Source organism: Macaca fascicularis, chromosome 1 (assembly GCF_037993035.2).
Source record: "Macaca fascicularis isolate 582-1 chromosome 1, T2T-MFA8v1.1".
Taxonomy (NCBI): Eukaryota; Metazoa; Chordata; class Mammalia; order Primates; family Cercopithecidae; genus Macaca; species Macaca fascicularis.
In genome coordinates, this window is record NC_088375.1 from 30,073,636 (window position 1) to 30,086,631 (window position 12,996).

Here is a 12,996-nt window from a genome sequence, read left to right on the forward strand (position 1 = left end):
TGGGATTGTCCTCCACTGTCTGTGTTGTGGGGATCATCCTGTAGAGATGTCACATAGCTAGAGTCAGGAAGCCTTTTCTTGCTAGATTCTCACATTGAGAAAAATGCATGAAGAGTAAGATGTGCATAAAAACAACAAGAAAAACATTTGCTAACATTAATTGACTCCAAGGCATGGAACTGTGTGGCTGGAGGACAGAAATTGGCCAAGAAAGAGGATTTTTCAGAGTATACCCATATTTGCTCTTTTAATTTTGAACCATGTGAATGTTTCACTGACTCAAAAACAGAACAAGATGAAACAAACAAAAAAATCTTTTAAAAATTGCCAGAGGGTTAATCTAGGTGATAAGCTATTAACATAACTGTTTGTCTTCCTGACGCTCAAACAACATAGTCCTTGAATACTTACAAGATTTGGACAAGTTTCCAGTTTAAAGAATAAACTTTATCTCTGGTCCTTGGAAGTTTTGCCACTGAGAGGCTTCTACTGGCAAATAGTAACATTTATGTAGCATTTTAAACTTTTCAAAGCACTTTCACTTGTTTTTCCTTTCTGTTTGCATTAAATTTACCGTTGTTGTCCCCATTTAAAAAAAGCAACAATGTTTCATACAGTGCTATCTAATTAGCAAATACAATTATTCCCTGGGGAAATTTTAACCAAAAAAAAAAAAATCTCTTTTTTTTTCTCTTAAGATCCCAGGTTATTTGGGCAGTATGACATGGACCCAGTCATTCTCTCTGGATCCACCCCAGTGTCACTCAAATTACAGCACCTAGAGAGTAGAATCTAAAATTCCACTAATGCCCTGGCCTAGTGTGGCTATAAGAATCTTAACCTCTCTTGTTCTGGATTTCCTACTTCCTGAAAAACAGACTATTATGGCTTTAGTCTTCCTAGCGCTAAGTCACATTCAGTCTTTCACATTGACTTGCTACTAGCTATAGACTTTTTGTCCTTCTAGTGAGAATTACTGTTCTGACAGCTTTCCTCAGGTTGCTAAAATTTTAACACCTATATCCATGCCCCTATATGATTTCTTATTAGGGTTTATTCTAGCTAGATTCCAGCTAGTTACCATCGCTCTGAATCCAGATTCCATCATTGACTAGTCCTCCCACATTTGACAATCTGGTCTTCTTTTTCTAGGTATTTGATACAAGTGTTGAAAGGAACAGAGTCAGGAACCAGATCCCATAGAATAAATTTAGAACTCTCTCTTTAGATCAGGGATTCCCAGGGAGCTCTTCTTTACATTTTATTGTAAAAAATTCAAATATACACAGAAGTAGAAATAATAGCACCAAAACACCTATAGCTCCTCCCACTAGAGTCCTCAACTGTCAATATTTTTGCCACATTTCCTTCATCTATATATTGTTTTGCTGAACCATTTTAAAATAGATATCATGACATTATACCTCTATACAGTTCAACTTGCAGTTCTTCAACACATAACATCATTATCTCACCTAACAAAATGTGAATAATTCATTATTGTTATATTCACTTAGTCTATACTCAAATTCCCCATTTGTCCTCAACATGACAATTACAGCAGGTTTGTTCAAAGCCAAGTTATATCAAGGGTGACATATTGCATTTTTCCTCCTTTCATCTAGAACTCCACCTCAGCTTCCTTTTTCATTACATTGATCTTTTGAAGAGACAAAGATAAATTGTTCTGTAGAAGCCAAAGACCTCTTTAAATAATATGGCTCTTCATGTTGTTCATTACAAATGCTGCTATCAAATAAAGGTCATTTATTAAATAATGTTAATTTTCCTTTTTAATAACAAATTTGTATGTAACTACCAATTAGAGATCCTGGTAAACATGAAGTAGCACTCTTATCATTTGGGGTTGACATGATCACAAGGATAAACTCAGAATTATGACACTTTATAAGGGTATAACATTGATCAAGTTATTTGATCAATGGGAAAGACATCTATGGGTCTTTCCTGTGTTCTATAATGAATCTATCTCAGTAATACAGTTCTTAGAAGGACTGATGCAATAAGCATGCAAAGTTTCTATTTAGAATCTCTGATCATAGAAGCAAACACATGTTCTCATTTAATATTTGGAAAGCTGACTTTAAACTAATATTTATCCAATCCACATTGTGTGCTAGTAAAGAGGGTGGTTAGTTGAGCACAATTGATTCCCCACTACCTATTCAACACTGTTAGAGAGATCACATTTCATCCTTAGAATAGCCCTACAAGATAGGCATCACTATCCCTATAACATGGATGAAAAAACTGGATCTCACAAAGTTTAAATGACAGGCTCAGGTTTACACTAAGTTGGGAATTGAACTTAGGTGTTTTTGAGTACATACCTGAAGCACCTACCACTTCCCTATTCTGCCCCTCTGATTGTGAATAATACCCACTCCTTGGTCAATACAGTATCTAAGATATTATATCTACCAATCACTACAACCTTGTTAGAGTTCAGTAAGAAGTAGCAGTTCCCTCATTGAAATCTTCTACCTTCTGAGGGATAAATCTGGTTACAAACCAAAGCCAGCCCTTATCTTCTAGGGTTTCCCCAGAGTGGGAAATGCCACACACTTGCTGCAGGCAGAGGCCTCTCTCCTCTTAACCTACTAGACATTCAGGTTTACTGGAAATGTGTCATGTCTTTGGAATGGGAGTGCAAGGAGGAGACAGAGAGAGCCAGGTCCTGGCATGAAACTTGCCCACCAGGATAGACAAGGCTTGGGAGATGGGAGGTGGCGGGTAGGAAGGCAGACTAGGTCCAAGAGCATGTGAAAGTCTGAACATGTGAACATGTGTAGCACCAGTCAGTCCTGGGGTTTTTGTCAGCAATTGGAGACCAAATAGAGGTGTGTGTGTGTGTGTGTGTGTGTCAGAGAATACTTGAAAGTGTCAAAGGCGCTTCTTACCTGTGGTAAAGCTCAGTCACTGGACACAAAGTTCAAGGGGCTAGATTCTGTCTGGGGAAGGGAGTCTGACCAGAGCAAAATTAGGAAGCCCAGGGATTCTCAGTGGGGCCGTATCATGACTTATGGGGGAGAAAGATGCAGTTAGAGATTGCATTCAATATTGAAATATTTTACATACATGTATTTTAAAACTAAATATATTTGTGTTGTCTGGGTGCCGTGGCTCATGCCTGTAATCCCAGCACTTTGGGAGGCCGAGGCGGGTGGATCACAAGGTCAGGAGATTGAGACCATCCTGGCTAACACAGTTAAACCCCGTCTCTAGTAAAAACACAAAAAATTAGTTGGGCGTAGTGGCGGGCGCCTGTAGTCCCAGCTACTCAGGAGGCTGAGGCAGGAGAATGGCGTGAACCCGGGAGGTGGAGCTTGCAGTGAGCCGAGATCGCGCCACTGCACTCCAGCCTGGGCGAAAGAGCAAGACTCCATCTCAAAAACAAACAAACAAACAAACAAACAATATATATACATACATAAGTATATATTTATGTTTATAATACAAAATGATGAAAGCAAATTGGAAAAAAATCTTAGCCAGGAGGATGTGCACATGAACTCTAGCTAAAAATTGTTACCTTTTGCATAGTGATTTTTCAATGGAGTTGTGAAATTTCTATGTTAAACACAAGAGGATATTGGTTTCAATACTGAGAAATCCTTGGAGAACAGAGGGGAAAACAGAAGTTCTGGGATCAGATGTTGGTGCTGGAAGAGCAATAAGTTAGCCTAGGGTTTATCTCTATTTCATTTATTTTATTCAATAAACATTCACTGAAAAACCTACTAAGCCAGAGGCATTGTGAAAAACCTACTAAGCAACAGGCATTGTGTTGGGTGCTTTGGGTACAACAGTGAATGTAACCATTTTCTGCCCTTGAGAAGTTTGTGATCTAACTAAGCAGTAGAGGTAGGTTAACATATAACAACAACAAAATCTTAGAAGTGCTATGATAGAAGTATACACAAGGCACTAAGAGGGGTCTCTGACCCTAGTTCAAGGTGGGGAGGAGTAGAAAGAATTTCTTAGACCGTAAATGAATTTCAAAGAGCACTTGGCACTGGATCTAGTGCAAAGGGACAGTTTCTCTAGCAGAGTGATGAACCATAGTGACTACAAGTTTGGGCTCTGTACTCATGTTGGCTGAGTTCCAGTACAGATGGCGCAATCTTGGGCAAGTAACTTGCCTCTCTAGACCTTGGGTTCTTCCTCTATAGCATCAAGATGGTAAGATGGTACTGCAGGGGCCAACCTCTTGGCCCTGTGAAGGTTCACTGACAAATAAGCTCTTAAAAGGCAGATTAATTGGAGACAAGACATACTCATTCATTTTAAATGTATACACAAGAGCCTTTGGGATGAAGACCCAAAGATATGGGAGAAATTATCCATTTTGATGCTTAGATTCAAAGAAGTATGGAGCATTGTGTAGAAATATGATTGGACAAAAAGGTTCTGATCAAATGCTAGTACACTGACTGGGGAAACCCAGCAAGACCTCCCTGTCTGAATTCTTCTTGGTGCCTCTGAGCATCATTCTTTCCTTCTGGGGGTGGGCCAGGTGTCTTTGGGGAAAGGGGACTCTCGTTTCTATGGCTCACCATAGAGAAGAGGGATTCTAGTTTCTGTGGCTATCCTCAGGGGAGAAAGGTGCTGCAAGACAAGTGGGCAGCAGAAGGTCAGAGAAAAACATTTACTTCTAATGTTGCTTCTGAGGCCTTCATTTCAGGATATTGTTTTCTGAGCCCCAGTAGTACCTACCTCACAGGGTTGCTGTGAGAAGTAAATGTAGTAATTATGTGAAGCACTTTAGCACATAGCTCTCAATAAAAATAAATAATTAATGCAAAATGCAATACAGCCTGATGGATCTGAAATTGTATTTGGGGGACTTTTAATTAGGGTGTTTTCTGTGCTTAGAAATTCTCTTCCAATGCTGGTCTAAGGTTTTTGACTCTTCATTTGTAGAACATTACACAAGAGTCAATGAGGGCACTCTATCAAGGACTGACATATAAATTAGAAATGTGGCAACATTGGCTTTCAAAGGGAGTTCATGGTTAATGAAAACCTACCTCAGCCAAACCCAACATATGCTCTCATTCATTTATCAATATTTTAATTCCTAATATATGCCAGGTACTATGCTTTATGGTAACTTTACAGAGATGATTTATACACAATACTTTTCCATAGAAACTCACAGTCTTGAGAGAGAGAAAGAGAGAGAGAGACAGAGAATCACAATACCATATGAAAGTGTGATAGCAGAGGTTTGTGCAAAATGCTTTGGGGAACCCTCCCAAGTACTGTAATGACTAACACTGACTGCACATCTGGGAAGGTTTCCTGAAGAAGGTAACCTGCTTAGTTAGGTCTTTAATAAGAGTTTCCCAAGCAGATACCTGTGGGATGGGATAATTCCAGGAAGAGGAGATTGCTTATGTAGAGAACCAAAGCATTGGTCAAAAATGATGCATTCATGGCAAGAAGCATAGAAGCATTGTGTGAGATAAACAGGGGATTAGGTTAAAAAGGTAGATTATACTAGTATGATATTATATGGCTGTGCAATACCTACTCTATAGGCTGGAGAGAACTAGAGGCACGATCAGAACAGATCTGAGAAAGAACAAACAAAGGAAATGGAGTGAGAGGAGAGGAGAGATGAGCTAAAAAGAAATCAGGCCTTTGCAATAATCCAGGCAAGGTTGGTAATATTGAAAGTTTCTGGCTGTATAGATAGTCTGACCATATAGAAAGAGATCAGGACTGCAGATGCATTTCTAGGAGTCATCAGTTTAAAGGTGATATTTAAAGCTATGCATATCAATGAGCTACCCCAAGGACATGATATAGTGTGGGAGGAGAGGGGTCCAAGTGGGCAGGCCTAGAGAAAACCAGCAAAGGACAAGGTAAGAAAGAAAAGACAGCAAATTAAACGGAATAAACCAAAAGTCGTTGTTCTAGGGAGGAAGAAGTTTACAAAGTAAGGAGTTATCAATGGTGCCAAATACTATAGAGGATTTAAATATGAAAGGAGTAAAAAGAAGTCAACAGATTCCACAAATAAAAAGTTAGGGTAGCCATAGTTAAAGTATTAGGGACTGAAGCTGGATTGCAATGAGTTGAACAAAAAAAGGCAGTTTGGTGATAAGAAAGAGAGACATGGTTGAAGAAAAGGTATGCTTAATGAGAGAGAGACAGGAACCTATTTGAAGCCAAGCCTGTCGACACCTAAGCACTCTACTGCTTTGTTTCTGTCTATGAGTTGTTTTTTAGATTTAAAAAAAAAATTGGGAAACATTTTTTATGGTGTGAGGATCTCATTGGGAGTCTTTTTAAAAAACTGCATCCATGAGTGTTACCTGAAACCTCTCTGCTCACTCTACACTGACTTTTCTCCCCGCTCTCAGTATATCCACGCCAGAGGCTGCAGGGACTACAGGAGGAATGAAAGGAAGCGTGCTCTCCAGCTCGGGTGCTCCTCCAGGATCCTACCTTCTGCCTGCTCCAGTCCTCCTCACACATTGGCTCCCCTCCTTACTGACCCACTTGGCTTCATGACTTGGCTCCCACTTCTACTGGAGCTTCAGATTGTTTTTTTGAGCCAGGTAACAGAACCTTCTCAGCACTGCAAACTGAGGCCTGTAGTGTCATGGCCATGGCTCTGGCCCCAGGACCTGCCACACATTCATTCATTTACACATATATTTGTTAAACCCCTACTGTGAGCCAGGTACTATTACAGGCACTCGAAGACATTGAGGAAGACGGAAACCAAAGTCCCTGTTCTTAATGGAATTTACATTTAGTAGAGGAGACAAACACTAAACAAATGGTGGGCAAGGCCCCCGGGTGCCCTATCTTTCAGGAAAAGAACAGGAACGCACTCACATTGAATGATAGTTACACTTCATAAACTCTTGGAGCCACTCCTTTTGATGTGGTTCCCTAAGATATAAAGTCTACTACTGTCACCTCTCTCCCCCAGACATTCAGACTCCAAATGGGCATATCTGTCAATCAAGTTAGATTCTTATTCTTTTCTGGCATACCACATAAGCTTTCCAATAATTAGCATATATTGCCCAATCTAAGAAGCCATCAGGAAAAAGATGAACCAGTATTGTAGGTACTTTAAATAAATGTGTGATAAGAGAAACTTAATAGGGGACCCCTACATAAAGCTGAGACACCAAAGAGCTATACCCTTAATATAAAGATAAATAAGAAATGAACTCACCTCACAGAGAGAGACAGAAAAAAAATCTTACATGTCTCAGTCTTGGCTTTAGTCAAGAGAGTGGGAAGAACATCTCATCTGGGAATTTAAACTACAAGCTGGTACTCTTACTGGTGGTCTAACTTCACACTGCTAGTGTGGCCCAAATATCCCCAATCTCAGAATTTAGTATGAAGTGGTCTCAAAGGGACTGGCGGAAGCAAAGGCAAACCCTCAGAACCAAGGTTCACAATGCCCAAATGATGGCTCACTCACTCTGGCACTAATCAAAATTAGTCATTTCTAACACAACCAAAAGGTAATAGTCATCGGGCCAACTTCATAGTGTAGGTATTTAAACTATAGTCTCTATTCTGTGAGTTTATTTATTTATTTATTTATTTATATGTTTATTTTTGAGACAGGGTCTCACTCTGTCACCCAGGCTGGAGGGAAGTGGCACAATCATGGCTCACTGCAGCCTTGAACTGCTCGGCTCAAGTGGTCCTCCTGCCTCAGCCTCCCGAGTAGTTAGGACTACAGGTGCACACCACCATGTCCAGCTAATTCTTTTATTTTTACTTTTTGTAGAGATGTGGTATCACTGTGTTGCCCTGCCTAGTATTCTCTGGGTTTAAATTTTAAGTGCAATACTTTGTCTATAGTGACCACTTCAAAGTTACAGATGGAGAAATTGAGGCTTATATAGCAAATTAACCACAGCACCGAGATGCTGATTTAGACAATTCTTTTTCCTGAAAGAACAGAGTTTCTCTGTGTCTGGCATCTTAGGCTCATCCTTCTTGTATGGTAGCTTCTATTAAGTAGCATGCTAGCATCTATGGAAATGGGTATCAGCGCCCGGAGACATCAGTCTTAATTATTGACAAAACCTCCCTAGAGCTCCTAAACTAATTCTGGGCTTCATAACTGAAAATGCAGATGCTGGTAAAGGTATTTAAGGGAAATATGAAACCTATTGTAAAACAAGAACTAGGTGGGAAAGGTAAAATTCTAAGTTCTTCTATTTAGAAGGAACACCAGAGACCATCTAGTCCAATTCCTCAGGCTACATGGCAGGACTATCCTATCAGATCTTTGCGTGGCTCATCTTTTTGCATAACTCAGGTTTCTGTTTAAACACCACTCCTCAGGAAAGACCCCATTGATTATCTCATTTATAATAGCCCACCCATGTTCCAAGACGCTTAATCCCTTCTTTTGCTTCTTTTAGTCAGAACAATTATCACTTTCTGAAATGGCCTGAAACTATTAGTTAATTATCAACTTGCTTTTTCTGTCTTCCCCCACTAGAAGATAGAAACCTTGCTCAGCTCTACAAACCCAGAGCTAGAACAGCATCTGGCCCCAAATGGAAACTAAAAAAAAAATTGTTGAGTGAGTGAATAGTGGGGAATCAGTGAAGAAAGTGAGGATGATAGCCTTAATTATTTCAATTTCAGACAAATGAAATGTAATGATGTTAGGTTTAGATTAGTTTTTTTTTTTTTTTTTTGTATTTTAGTAGAGACAGGGTTTCACTGCATTGCCCAGGCTGGTCTCAAACTCCTCAGCTGAGGCAATCCGCCCACCTTGGCCTCCCAAAGTGCTAGGATTACAGGCATGAACCACTGAGCCCGATCCAGATTAGGTTTTAAGTGATTCATTTTCTCAGAGGAGCTATCTGTAATGTTTCAGTATTACAGCCCTTAGCATTGTGTCTGCTATATACAAAGTTCTCAGTAAAGGTTTGCTGGATGGAAGAATGCACATTATATATCCCTTTATAATAAGCTTCTTCAACTTTCTGGAAATTGATGAGGCTTACTATTAGAGGACAATGATATATGTGATGATATTAACCAAACAAAAGTTTGAAAATAGAAATAGATTGTGCATCATATGAAACATTGAAAGAGATGAAAGAGTTAAAAGATTTAAAATAACATTTTAAAAATGAGAAGTGGGGTCAGGTGCGGTGGTTCATGCCCATAATCCCAGCACCTTGGGAGGCTGAAGTGGGAAGATCACTTGAGCCCAGGAGGTCAAGACCAGCCTGGGCAACATAGAGAGACCCCCATCTCTAAAAGAAATTTAAAACTTAGCTGGGCATGGAGGTCCCTGCCTGTGGCACCAGCTACTCAGGAGGCTGAGGTGGGAGGATTGCACTACTGAACTCCAGCCTGGATGACAGAGTGAGACCCTGTCTCGAGAGAGAGAGAGAGAGAAAAGAAAATCATCAATACTAGGAAAGGAAGACAGGAGAGTTTTAAAATAAGAAGAAGGAGAGATTCAAGAAGTCATGGTTGTCTATGTTCCTCTCATTTCCTATGTTAAGTAATCAAGGGAGGTTATGAAATCTTTCTCCAGGAGGGTTTTAAAGATAAGAACACTTTTTTGTTGGCTGGCGTGCCTGTGGATCCATCCTGGAAGTAAGAAACAAACCAAGTGGTTTTTCCAGCATCTTCTAGACTTATGATATTCTGCATTTGGACACTGAAAAACCACTCATTCATCATTCAGCAAACATTTACAAAGTTCCTGCTATGTACCAGCAAATAGTTAGAATCCTTTTGGTTCCAAGTGACAGAATTCAATTCATACCTTAACACTTCAAGAAAAAAATGGAAGTGAACTTGAAGGATCCTGGTTTTCTCCCAGAGCAACCAACCCACAAGAAGGGCAGGGATGCAGCAGACCCCAGGAACCATTGCAGCCAGGGAACTAATATGGTGAGGATTCTATCTCTATCATTTTTCTTTGTTATCTTTAGATGTTGGCTTTTTCTTTCTCCTGTTGCAGACTATTTTCTCATAGTGAAAAATGAGACTATGGACATCTTTCAAGATTTATGTCTTATAGTTTTTGGCTGCTTGTGATCTCAAGCCCAAAGATCTAGAAGGCACCAGACCCAACTTGGAAGTGTGCCCTACCATCAAATAATTGATTATAATCATTCAGATGGGACTAAATAAGAACTCTATAAGGATGAAATGGTGTGGAAGGAGAGACATAGTTTTCAAAGTAAGTGGGTAGGGCTGAACAGGTAATACCATATACACTCATTATGGCCTGATACTGTGTTATACCAATACAGGTGAAACAAATATGGCTAAACCTTTATATCTGTAAAATCAAGGTGTCATTAACTGGTGCACTATACAAAAATGCTGTCAATGATACTCTTAGGAAGTTTAAATGCAATGGTATGTTTAGGAACAGCTGAGATTGTCATCTCTCTTTGAGAAGACTGCCCTAATTTTCTTTGTAAAAGGCACATCTTGTCTCTCCAGTTCAGAGGGTTGACCTGTCACTTGCAGTTAGTGATGACTACAGAAGTGAAGATGATAGTTGAGTAACTGGTTTGTCAACTCTTGGGAGTATGGAAAAGAGGTATAATACTATTGGAAATGGGCACTATAAAGTGGGAAACAAGAGGAGTAGGTAGAGAGAAAGAGAGAAGAAGAAAGAAAACAGGAGAAGGTGGTTAATGGGGTTTATGTAAAATTCACTCCAAACCTCACTTACTCACAGTTCTCCAAGTCCTCCTTCATTCAAGAATGAGAAAGATGGGCTCTCCTGAAGAATACTGAGAGGGCAAAGCTCTTTGATCTGGGACTCTCTGATCCAATTGTTCCATTAGCTCCTTGGCAGTCTGCTCAGCTCTTTCCCTAGATCAGTGTCTGGTTAGAAAGGGGGTATGAGACTGAATGAACTACTCACACTCTAGCTTCATTTCTATGACAACCGATCTTCACCCATTGCATTTGGCATCTCATAACTTATGCCTTCCCGAGGAGGAATTCGTATGTTTGGAGAAGGAATGGGGTTGGCTTGTGGTCAAAGAGCTGGGCTTTTCAGAACTCTCTAAAGGATCTTTCTTTCTTTCTTCTTTCTTTCTTTCTTTCTTTCTTTCTTTCTTTCTTTCTTTCTTTCTCTCTCTTTCTTTCTTTTTCTTTCTTTCCTTTCTCTTTTTCTTTCTATCTTTCTCTCCCACCCTTCCTTTCCCTCCCCTCCCCTTCGCCTCCCCTCCCCTTCCTCTCCCCTCCCTCCCTCCCTCCCTTCTTTCCTTCCTTCCTTCCTTCCTTCCTTCCTTCCTTCCTTCCTTCCTTCCTTCCTTCCTTCCTTCCTTCCTTCCTTCTCTTACCTTGTTGCCCAGGCTGGAGTCTGGAGTGTAGTGGTGTAATCATGGCTCCTCACAGCCTCCATTTTTCATACTCAAGCAATCCTCCTAACTCAGCCTCCCTAGCAGCTGGGACTACAGGTGCACATCACCACACCCAGCTAATTTCATTTATTTTTTTGGAGAGACAAGGTCTCGCCATGTTGCCCAAGCTGGTCTCAAACTCCTGGGCTCATGCAAGCCTCCTGCCTCAGACTCCCAAAGTGCTGGGATTACAGATGTGGGCAACTGTGCCTGGCTTTGAATGATATTTCTTTTAGAGATATTTCTGTTTTCAATGCTTAAAGTAACAGTAATTCTTTCCAGACGGCTTGAAATAAAAACATTCCCATTTCCCTTTAGAAAATGGCCACAGTCCAATATCTCTCAAATAGCCCTACAACAACAACACAGGCTAAAGTATGTCTAGTCATTTGTTAGTCAAATGGGAAAGTAGGAAGACATGATGGATTGGTGACAAACTGGCTCAGCCAGCTTGTCCAGGTTAGGAACCATCTTTCCTCTCCCTGGATGAGAATGGCTGTCCAAGATTGCAGGATTTCAGGAATAGGAATATTTTAGGATTGCTTGCAAGTCAAAGGATTCATGAGGCGAGAGTCATGGGGGAGATGGAGGTATATAGAAAAATGAAGACAACAAATACCTGCATTGAAATATTAGTGATTCTGACATCCTCCATTAGGCCTAAAGGGAAAAACCATGACTTAATCATTTCTTTATCACTAGTTAGCATATTTGCTGTCTCTACGTCTCTATCTCATAGCTGGCACATAGCAGCTGTTTCGTAATATTTAGTTGATTGACTGAATAAAAGTAAGATTTGATGTTTGTGAGCATATCTCAGGAGTTCTGCACAATCTGAGACTTCCTAAAGGCATAAGATTTGTCCTCTATAAATGAAAGACATATTTCTTTTTATTTTTTTTTAACTATCCCTCATTTAACTCAGATTTGATTTTTCTGAACTGGGTTCCTTGTTAACTGGGAATTTGAATCCAAAAAACTGGCTCCAAATGAGATACAGAAGATAAATTTTCTTTCTCCTAGGCTCCTAAAAGAGGAACAATTCATTCTGGGATCCAGAAACAGAACTCAGAATAGGGATTCTTACAAATTCTAAGCAAAGCTCAGAGTGAAACAAAGAGAAGTGCCTTTCAGAGTTATCTTCATTGAGCGACCACACAACTGCCTCAGAAACGCAAAAATAAATGTCCAGTAAGTATGGAATTTTCTGCTCATTCTTTCCAATTAATAAGCCCCCTAGGCCTTACAATAAAATCTGGGGGTTTTCACAAAGTTGGATCTCTTTTTTGAATATACTGGCTTAAAATTCAAAAACAATAAGGAAAAGATAAGCAATGAGAATTAGTATTTGTCACTGAGAAACAACAAGGTAAGATACGTTTACAACTTAGTGGCTAAAAGTAGGGTCACTGGTTGCAGCCTGACTGGGTTTGTATCCTGGCCCAAACCTTATTGCTTCCTTATGGCTTTGGGCAAGGTTGTTGTGAGACTGAAATGTATTTTATCAAGAAAAGTGCTTAAAATATACCTAGAATATAGGAACTCAATAAATATTAACTAATCGTACTATTATTTAAAAAAAAAAGTT